The sequence below is a fragment of the Callithrix jacchus genome, chromosome 8 (assembly GCF_049354715.1).
Source record: "Callithrix jacchus isolate 240 chromosome 8, calJac240_pri, whole genome shotgun sequence".
Lineage (NCBI taxonomy): Eukaryota > Metazoa > Chordata > Mammalia > Primates > Cebidae > Callithrix > Callithrix jacchus.
In genome coordinates this window covers 127695788-127706787 of record NC_133509.1, presented here as the reverse complement: position 1 = coordinate 127706787, position 11000 = coordinate 127695788, and the positions used below count along the sequence as shown (strand labels likewise).

The 11000-nt window shown below is 44.1% G+C and overlaps 1 long non-coding RNA gene across 1 annotated transcript in view; it reads right to left on the bottom strand.

Annotated features, from left to right (window-relative positions):
* Positions 1 to 1639: 1639 nt before the first annotated feature.
* The window catches only part of LOC103795889 (uncharacterized), a 28584-nt gene continuing 19223 nt past the window's right edge, over positions 1640 to 11000 (bottom strand). The window contains exons 8-9 of the long non-coding RNA XR_008474557.2: positions 10184 to 10275; positions 1640 to 6265 (exon numbers count right to left, since the gene is read on the bottom strand). This is a non-coding gene — a long non-coding RNA (uncharacterized LOC103795889). The remainder of the gene's footprint in view (positions 6266 to 10183; positions 10276 to 11000) is intronic.

Genomic DNA, 11000 nt, shown 5'->3' with positions numbered 1-11000 from the left:
GTGCTCTGGGCTCTGTGCAGTGTGAGGTGAGGGCTGTCTGCCTTATTTTACTTATGGGAAGACTCAGAGAAATTGGCCTGTTTGTCCATGTTTACACAGCAGACGAGAGGCAGGGTCAGGATTTAGAACCACGCACCTAACCACTGGACAAACAGCCCCTGAGGATACCAGGCCAGAGTAGGGAAAGGAGCCTCCTGCAGCTGGTGAGGGCAGAGACTACTCGAATCCAGGTCTCCCGACCCCCGTATTTGTGTTGGGGGTAATTGAGCCAATTCAATGGAGGTGGCCCCCGCTTTATGCAACTCTGCCGTGACCCAATTCTTCCCCATAGGGCAAAACCAGAAGGTGGCTCATCAAACTGCTGAAGTGTCCCTGCAGGTTTGTTAAATAGCAGCTCCCCCTAGTGCACTGAAAAATGACGGAATTGATTATTCAAGAGGGGAAAAGAGAGGAGAGAGAAGCGGAGAAGTGAGGGAGAGAAGGAATGAAGAAAAGGAAAGAGAAGAAAAAAGAAAAGCTGTGAATTGCTTACAGGGAGCTCTGCTACTGCCATCTCTGGAGTTATCAAAGAAGGGAACCAGCATTCACTGGGGCCCTGGGAACAAATGTTCCAGTCCATGTGACCAGGAAGCAGATGGATCTAAACCTTATTGGGAAATCTGCAACCCAGGTGGGCTTCCCAAGCCCCATTCCTGAGTGCCCTGTTAAGGGTCCAGCAGTGGCTGTGCAGGGAGCTGGGGCTCCCTTGTACTGGGTAGACCAGTTGTCTTTGGTTGTTGGGTCGGAGAGACTGGGCTGAGTTTACTGTTGCTAAGCAGAGACTCCCCTGGAGGCCATATTACTCACTGATTCCAGAAAGCAGCCCCATAGAAGAGCCTGGAGACCTCATGGTCCATCTCCCTTACTCCCTTCCCCATGTAACAGACAAAAATACTGTGTTCAGGCCAGACATGGTGGCTCATGCCTGTAATCCCAGCACTTTGGGAGGCTGAGGTGGGTGGACTGCCTGAGATCAGGAGTTTGAGACCAACCTGGCCAACATGGCGAAACCCTGTCTCTACTAAAAATATTTTTTTAATTAGCTGAGCATGGTGGCAGGCGCCTATCATCCCAGCTACTTGGGCAGGAGAATCACTTAAACCTGGCAGGTGAAGGTTGCAGTGAGCTGAGATCATGCCATTGCACTCCAGCCTGCGTGACAAAAACAAAATTCCATCTCTAAAAACAAAACAAAAAAAACCACTGTTCCACCCAAAATGGCATATTCCTGGGCCAGTAACAGAGCTGGTCTGTTGATTCCCATCCTTAGTGTTCCTAATTCTTTTCCATACCCTCTTTAAAGGAAATTCACACTTACTGACAGTCTCCCCGGGATGCTTTCTCCTTGGGTTGTCAAAACAGCTCTCAGTCTGAATAGCAGTTTGCAGGAGATACAAGGGACAAGGAAGACTAAAGGACACTATAAAACAAATGCAAACAGCAAAATGCAAAGAACTCTATGGGACAAATGGCCCAGTTTCATCCACAAATGTACTGCAAGAGAAAAAGTGAGGGAAGGATAACAAATAGATTAACAGAGATGAAGAGACATGCTGTCTCAGACCATGTGAATTGCAATAACAAAATACCTGAGACTAGGTACATTGAAATATACTAGGACTAGAAATTTATTTTCTGCAGTTCTGGAGGCTGGGAAGTCCAAGATCCAGGCACTGGCAGGTTTGATGTCTGGTGAGGGCTGCTGTCTGCTTCCAAATGGCACCTTCTTGCCTCTTCCTGCGGAGAGGATGAAGACTATGTCCTCACAGGCAGATGTTGGAAGAGTAAAAAGAATGAACATCAGTTCCCTCCAGCCTTTTAATGAGGTCATTAATCCCATTCATGAAGGCAGAACCCTCATGACTTAACTGCCCCCTAAGGGCTTCACTTTCAAACACTGGGACTGGGCACGGTGGCTCACAACCACAATCCCAGCACTTTGGGAGGCTGAGGCAGGTGGATGGCTTAAGACCAGGAGCTCAAGACTGGCCTGGGCAACACAGCGAGACTTCTGTCTGTACAAAAATAAAAATTAAATTTAAAAAGTTAGCTAGGTATGGTGGTGCTTGCCTATGATCCCAGCTACTTGGGGGCTGAGGTAGGAGGATCGCTTGAGCTCAGGAAGTTGAGATTGCAGTGAGCCATGACTGCACCACTATACTCTAGCCTGTGTGACAGAGCAATAAGTAAATACATACATAAAATAAATATAAATAAATACTATCACCATGGAAATTATGAATTCAACATATGAATTTGGAGGACATATTTTCCCCATGGTACATGCCAACCAAATGCAAATATAAGCCTTGTTGGGATGATTTGAACAAAGCAACTATAGAAAAATGCAGACACTGACTAGATAGTGACTAGATACTTCCATGCTACTATCAAGTCATTGTCATTTTTTAGGTGTGGTTCAATATTAAGATGATGTTCGAAACAAAGGGATTGTTATCTTCTGCAGATAACCCACAAATTGAGGTGTCTACAGAGGAAAGTCGATGATGTCTCAAGTTTGTCCCATGATAATCCTGAGGGAGTGTCGTAATGGGGGATTGGATGAGACCACGTACGATGAGGATCACCTGGGGGCTCATCATCCTATTTTCTCTCTCATTTTATGTATTTACATTTTCCTTCATTAAAAAAAGTTAAGACATGGAAAATCTGTGATGCAGAAAAGCTAAACCCAGAATATTGACATTTATTTTGCTTATATTTTTTTTCATGACTGCATAAAAGAGTGATAACTGATGTAATAACAATTTACATACAAAATAACAATGGTAAGCAACAAGACAGCACGGTGTCCTGGTGGCCTCGGCAGGATTCTTCCCCTGTTGTCTCAGTGTCTGTGAACTTCAGCATTTTCCATCTTTGCAGAGGAAACAAGCTCTGCTCCATGAAGGAGATTATCCAGGTTCAGCAGGTGAAGCCCGTCTGCATCCTGAGCTGGGGGTGGGGGGCGCAGTGTGCCCTGGGAGCTTTCCATTGCACCACAATCCCTTCTCCAGGGATGCAGACCAGGCCTCGGATGCCAGGAACCCGCTGGAGCAGACATTGATCAATGGCAACCTAGGAGGCCACTGACCGCTGCTGACACTCAGCAGGTGGCCTCTTGGAAACAAAACCGGGGTTGGCAGTGGGTCAGATCCCACAGGAAATGTCGAACCCAAACAGGAATAACTCTCTGTACTCCCTGGAGTTTGGAAGGACAGATGGGGCGTCCTTGCTCAGACCAGACAACTGTACTATTTCAAAATCCCAGCCAAGCTGCTGATCCAGGGGGACAGGACCGGGAGGATCCAGGGACAGCAGATCATCGCTTTCTCCAGGACAAGAGCTGCTTGCTGAAGGTCATGTCTGGTGACCAAAGCGCTGGGGCTGGTATAAACCCAGGAGAGAAGCAGAGTCAAAGGACACCACTGGGCAATGCACTAAAGGAAATATGCAAGTGAGCAATTCACACCAGAAGAAATATTCAGCTTTGCCAGAAATAAAATAAATGAAAACAACAACAGTACACGTTTGTGCCTTTAAAATTGACAAACGTATTAAAAATGCATAATGCTCCAGATGAAAAGGGTCTGAGAAGATATAACACCTAAATGCAATGTGGGATTCTGCATTAGGATTGGGGTCGGGGGTAAGTCGAGAGGGCATTATTGGAAATTTGGTAAAATTTGAATATGGATTGTGGATTAGAAGATAGTAGTAACTCCTGACCTCAAATGATCAGCCTGTCTAGGCCTCCCAAAGTGCTGGTATTAACATGGTGAAAACCCCATCTCTACTAAAGATACAAATCTAGGTGGGTGAGTTGGTGGGTTCCTGTAATCCCATTTACTCAGGAGGTTGAGGCAGAAGAATCATTTGAACCTGGGAGGTGGAGGTTGCAGTGAGCCAAGATTGTGCCACTGCTGCACCCCAGCCTGGAAGACAGAGTGAGATTCTGTCTCAAAAAAAAAAAAAAGAAAAAGAAAATAGCAATAATCACATCATCACATCAACGTTAAATTTACTGATTTTTATAATGTACAGTGGTTATGTAAGAGGTTTTTGGGAAATGCACACAGAAATAACTAGGGATAAAGCATTGTGATGTTTGCAACTCACCTTAAATGGTCCAGAAAGCAAAAGAAGGAGGATGGATGGGGTTGAGAGGGAGGGAGAAGGAGGAGGAAAGCAAATGGGGCAAATGTTAGCACTTGGCGAATCTAGGCAACAGGGGTGGTCTTTGTTCTCCTCTTGCAATCTTTCTGTAAATTTGAAATTATATCAAAATGTTTTTAAAAAGCTTATAGTGCTCGGTGCTGGCAGAAGTGCAGGGAAATGAAAACTCTTGTTTTGGAGTAGAAGCAGAGGAAATTGGCACCTGTGTGCTGGAAGAGAATTAGGCAATGAACAGCAAAGCTTTGACTCAGTAATTCCGCTTCCAGATATTCAGCCTGGAGAAATAAGTATACAGTGGAGAAAGAAAATATAGTCTATACATGCAGTAGAATATTGTTCAGTCTTAGAAGAAGGAAATTCTGACGTGCTACAACATGGATGAAGCTTGAGGACATCACTCATTGCCTGTTGCAGAAGGACAAATGCAGTACAATTCATTCCACTTACGTGAGATATCCAGAGTGGTCAAATTCATAGCGACGGGAAGTAGAATGTGGCTGCTAGGGGCTTGGGAGAGGGGAATGGGAGTTGCTGTTTCATGAGTATAGAGTTTCAGTTTTACGAGACAAAGAGTTCTGGTGATGGATGTACAACATTATAAATGTCTTTAATACCAGTGAAATGTGTACAGTTAAAAATGGTTAAGATGGTACATTTTATGTTATGTGTATTTTACCACAATAACAAAATTGGGGGGGGGAGAGAACAAACCATAGGTGTGTACACAGATCCAACCACAAAGATTTTCACCAAAGCACTGACTGTTCCAGAATAGAAAGTGAAATAAATGGTAGGTTCAGAGAATGAAACCCTGTGTAACCATTTAAACGATATTGTGAAAGAATCACATGGGAAAGTGTTCATAATACATTCAGTGGGGGAAAAAAGGTTCCAAGACATTAAGTTCAGTACCAGTCAAAACCAAACCAACTCTGTGAGTGAGTGTGTGTGTGTGTGTGTGTGTGTGTGGTGGTGGGGTCCATTGTAAGCTCCTTGAGGTCAGGAACCAAGTCTTATTCATTATGGTATTCCCAGTGCCTAGGACGGTGCCTGAAATCCAGGGGATGCTAGTAAGTGTTGTTTAATCAATGAGCAAAGAGCCATTGAAAACAGGACCAGAGAACATACTTCAAAAGGTTCACAGCTGTATTTCTGAATGGTGTAAAAGGCAGGTGATGTTAATTTTCTTGTGTCTGTATCTAAGCTCTAACTGTCCTACACAGAACACTGATCTATTTTGCAGTATATTATTTAAAACAACAAATGAAATTATTTTAGGCAATCGTGAATTATTTAAAGCAATAAATGCAATTACTTAAAACAATTGTAAATTATTTAAAACAATAAATACAAAGCCAGGAAAGTGGCCTTAATCTCAGTGCCCTTGGGTACAGGATTTCTCTGGCATAGGGTTCAAGGTCACCATAGACCACTAGAAATTACTCCAGCCAATTCTCCAAGTGCGTCAGTATTCCAAAAGCCCAGTCACCCTGGGGCCAAAGGGGACAGTGACCTTAAGCAATTCATTGGCTCTCTTCTTGGCCTCTGCTTTCTCCCCTGGAGCACCCAGGACAGGGCCTGTGCCATTAGCCCCTCCCCTCCAAGCAGACATGGATGTGGCAGGGATGGGAAGGAAATTATTATTGTCTCCATTTGACAGATGTGGTGGCTAATGTCATGAGGCTGAAACCCCAGTGGGGCTGTGCGGTTGTGGGGTGCTGTGGCAGGTTTTCCTTATATATCTGTCCCCATTCCCATGCCGGATAGCCAAGAACCCCTCCCCCACCCTGCTGTGACACTGCCTGATCCCAACCACCTGAAAACCTACCTGCCCAGGAGGTGAGACTCACAAGTGTCCCTGTCCTGTGAGTGCTCCTGGAGAGTGCGGTTTCCTGCCAGGATGATAAACAGCTGCTCTCCAGTCCTGGCCCAGACCTGTCACTTCTCTGACCCAGGGAATGATCTAGTGCAAGAGCGGGGCCAGATCCTCTGGGAAGACAGACAGCCTATGGAATGCTCATCACAGGACGGCTGTAGACACAACCCAGGGCTTGTTTTGAATGAAAAGCAAAATGAGTATTAAAAAAAATAGACTTTATGTTTGGGGCAATTTTTAGGTTTACATAAAAGTTGAGTGGAAAGTACTGAGTTCCCAGATACCCCGTAACCACCCGCTTCCCTTGTTAAGTTATATAATGCTACCGTTGACGAGCCAATATTGGTACATAATTATTACTTAAAGCCCATAGTTTACCGATTCCTTGCTCTTCTTTTAATCATGGTAAAATACACACAACATAGGTTTTTGCCATTTTAACCATTTTTAATTGTACCATTCAGTGACGTTAAGTGCATTCGTACTGCTGTGCACCATCACCACCATCCCGCTCCCAAACTGAAACTCCGTACCCATGAAACCGTAAGTTCCCACAGGCTTCACTCTAGGCGTATATTCTGCGAGTTTGGGCACACGTGTAATGATTGGTAGCCACCATTACAGTGTCACACAGAGTAGTTTCACTGTCTTAAAAATCCTATTTATGGCCGGGCGCGGTGGCTCACGCCTGTAATCCCAGCACTTTGGGAGGCCGAGGCGGGTGGATCACGAGGTCAAGATATCGGGACCATCCTGGTCAACATGGTGAAACCCCGTCTCTACTAAAAATACAAAAAATTAGCTGGGCATGGTGGCGCCTGCCTGTAATCCCAGCTACTCAGGAGGCTGAGGCAGGAGAATTGCCTGAGCCCAGGAGGCAGAGATTGCGGTGAGCCAAGATCGCACCATTGCACTCCAGCCTGGGTAACAAGAGCGAAACTGTCTCAAAAAAAAAAAAAAAAAAAAAAATCCTATTTATTCCTCCCTCCCCCTGCTCAAACCTGTGGCAACCTGGTCTTTTTATTGTCTCCATAGCTTCGCCCTTTCCAGAATGTCATAGAGTTGGAATCATACAATCTGCAGCCTGTCTAGATTGGCTTTATTGTTATTTTTATTATTATTTTGAGACAGAGTCTCACTCTGTCGCCCAGGCTGGACTGCAGTGGTGTGATCTTGGCTCACTGCAACCTCTGCCTCCTCGATTCAAGAGATTCTCCTGCCTCAGCCTCCTGAGGAGCTGGGATGACAGGCCTGCACCACCATGCTCAGCTAATTTTTTGTATTTGGTAGAAATGGGGTTTCACCATGTTGGCCAGGCTGGTCTTGAACTCCCGACCTCCGGTGATCCACCCACTTTAGCCTCCCAAAGTGCTGGGATTACAGGAGTGAGCCACTGTACCAGGCCTCAGTTTGGTTTCTTTCACTTAGCAATATGCCCTTAAGACTCCTTCGTGTTGTTTTATGGCTTGATAGGAACATTTCTAATATGGTTTAGCTGTGTCTCCACACAAATCTCACCTTGAATTGTAATAACCCCCACATATCAAGGGTGGGGCCAGGTGGAGGTAATCGAATCATGGAGATGGGCTTTCCAGGCTGTTCTTGGGGTAGTGAATAAGTCTCACAAGATCTGATGGTTTTATAAAGGGTAGTTCCCCTGCACACGCTCTTTTGCCTGCCACCATGCAAGAAGTCCCTTCGCTCTTCCTTCGTCTTTTGCCATGATTGTGAGGCCTCCCTAGCCATGTGAAACTGTGAGTTCATTAAACCTCTTTCCTTTATAAATTAGCCAGTCTCATTTATGTCTTTATTAGCAGCATGAGAACGAACTAATACAATTTCTTTTTAGTGTTCAATAATATTTCATCATCTGGATACACCACAGTTCGTTAATTCAAAAATGAGAAACTTTTCATGATAAATAATTATGTTGGCTAGGTGCGGTGGCTCGCACCTGTAATCCCAGCACTCTGGGAGGCTGATCACCTGAGATCGGGAGTTCGAGACTAGCCTGACCAACACTGAGAAACCCTGTCTCTACTAAAAACACAAAATTAGCTGTGCGTCATGGCGCATGCCTGTAATCCCAGCTACTCAGGAGGCTGAGGCAGGAGAATTGCTTGGACCCAGGAGGCAGAAGTTGTGGTGAGCCAAGATCACACCATTGCACTCCAGCATGGACGATAACAGTGAAACTCCGTCTCAAAAACAAAAAATTATGTTAATTTTTAGAAACCGAGAAAATCCAAGAGAGAAAGAACAAAAACCAATCCTCTGTCACTCTCCCTCTTAAAGATCATGCTGTTAATATTCTGCTATATTTCCTTCCGTGTGTGTGTGCACGCACACGTGTATGCATGAATGTGTGGAATCATTTTGGCTTGACTTGTAGCTACAGTCGCATGGTACAGAAAATTTCTGATTCCTCTTTTTTCACTAATTATCACTTGAACTCCCTTCACATTGTAAATTCTTTATAAGCATTTTTTCTTGTGCATTCTTGTAAATGTCTGCAGTGATTTCCCTTGAGTGGGGATATCACAACTTCTTAATCATGCCTCTGTTTCTGGACTTTGGGGCTGTTTTCAATTTCTTGCTAATATAAATAAGTTTATCCTGAGCTCTGGGTCCATAACTAGTTGTATGGCTCCCCCTGCTCCACCCATCCACTTGCTAGGAAGTGGAATTGCTGAGACAGAGAATGTGAATGTTTTAAGACATCCCCAAGATTTCTTTCTTTTTTAATGCATTTTTTATTTTGGTGGAAAACACACAATATAAAAGTTACCACCATAAACCACTTTTAAGGGTACAGTTCAGTAGTGTTAAGTATATTTACATTGTTGCGAAACAGATCTCCAGAACTTTTTCATCTTGCAAAACTGAAATTCCATATCCATTAAAACAGCAGCTCCTCTCGCCCCCACTGCCCCAGCCCTGGCAATCACCATTCTACTTTCTGTTTCTATGCTTTTGACTATTCTAGGTACCTCACATAAGTGGAATCAGACTGGCTTCCACTTGGTGCTTGTTATTTTGTGACTGGCTTCTTTAATTTAGCATTATATCCTCAACGTTCATCCATGCTGAAGCAGGTGACAGGATTTCTTTGCTTTTAAAGGCTGAATAATATTTCTGCTGTGGTCTGAATATTTTTGTACACCCCGCCTCTGCCAAACAAAAATTCATTTGTTGACACCTGATCATGAATGTTGTGGTATCAGGAAATGCAGCCCTTGAGAGGTGATTAGGACATGGGGGCAGAGCCCTCATGAGTGGGATAGTGCCCTTTATTAAAGCAACCCAAGAGAGGCTCCTCACGCCTTCCAACGTGTGAGGATACAGCAGGAAGATGCAATCTATGACCTAGGAAGTGGACCATCATCAGACACTAAATCTGCTGGCACCTTGATCTTGGACTTCCCAGCCCCCAAACCTGTGACAAATAAACTTCTGGTGTTCATAAGGCACCTAGTCTAAGGTGTTTTGTTCTAGCAACCTGATTGAACAAAGACAATTCCATTGTATGTATATATACCACATTTTGTCTATCCATTCATCCATCAGTGGACATGTGTGTTTCTACCTCCCCCACTTTTTTTTTTTTTTTTTTTTTTTTTTTTAAGACAGAGTCTTATGCTTTTGCTCAGGCTGGAGTATAGTGACACAATCTTGGCTCACTGCAACCTCTGCCTCCTGGGATCAAGTGATTCTCCTGTCTCAGCCTCCCAAGTAGCTGGGATTACAGGCATGCCACCACATGCAGCTGATTTTTGTATTTTTAGTAGAGATGGGGTTTCACCAAGTTGGCCAGGCTGGTCTTGAACTCCTGGCCTCAGTGATCCACCCACCTTGGCCCCCCAAAATGCTGGGATTACAGGCATGAGCAACCATGCCCAGCCATCTACCTCTTGATTATTGTCTATAATGTTGCTATGCACAAGGGTGTACACTATCTGCTAGAGTCCCTGCTTTCAATTTTTTAAAATATATACCTAGAATTGAGATTGCTGATTGTTAGTCCATTTGCACTGCTATAACAAAATACCTAAGACTAGGTAATTTATAAACTACAGACATTTATTTACTCACAGCTCTGGAGGCTGGGAAGTCCAAATGCAAGGTGCTGGCAGGTTTGATGTCCAGTGAGGTCTACTTTCTACTTCCAGGATGGTGCATTCTTGCTGCGTTATCACATGTGGAAGAGAACAAAAGGGCACAAATGCTGCTTTCTTGCATGGAAGGGCCCAGCAGTTCCCTGGAGCCTTTTTTTATAAGGGCATTAACCCCATTCAGGAGTGCTCTGCCCCCATGACTCTATAGCTTCCCAGAAGGCCTCATCTCTTAATACCAACACAGTAGGGACTGAGTTTCAACATGAAATTTACATTCACACTATAGCAGCTAGATCACATGGTAGTTCTATTTTTAATTTTTTAAAAAAGAAACTTTATACTATTTTCCATAGGATTGCAATCCCACTAACAGTGCACAAGTGTTCCAATTTCTCCACATTTTCCCTAACACTTGTTATTTTCATGTTCTTTTTTGCATGGGGGTGGGAGGATTTTTTTTCAGAGCTAGAAGGGATCATCTGGTCAGTGAGTCCCAATCTAAATGACTTTTTGACTTTGAATCCATGTTTCAATACATTTTTGCCTATCAAACAAATTTTACCAAAATTCATTCTTTTCTTTTCTTTTTTTATTTTTTGAGACAGAGTCTTGCTCTGTTGCCCAGGCTGGAGTGCAGTGGTGTGATCTCAGCTCACTGCAACCTCTGACTCCAGGGTTCAAGTGATTCTCAGCCTCTGTACTTGGAATTATAGGCACCTACCACCATACCCAGCTAATTTTTGTATTTTTAGTAGAGATGGGGTTTGCCATATTGGCCAGGCTGGTCTCAAACA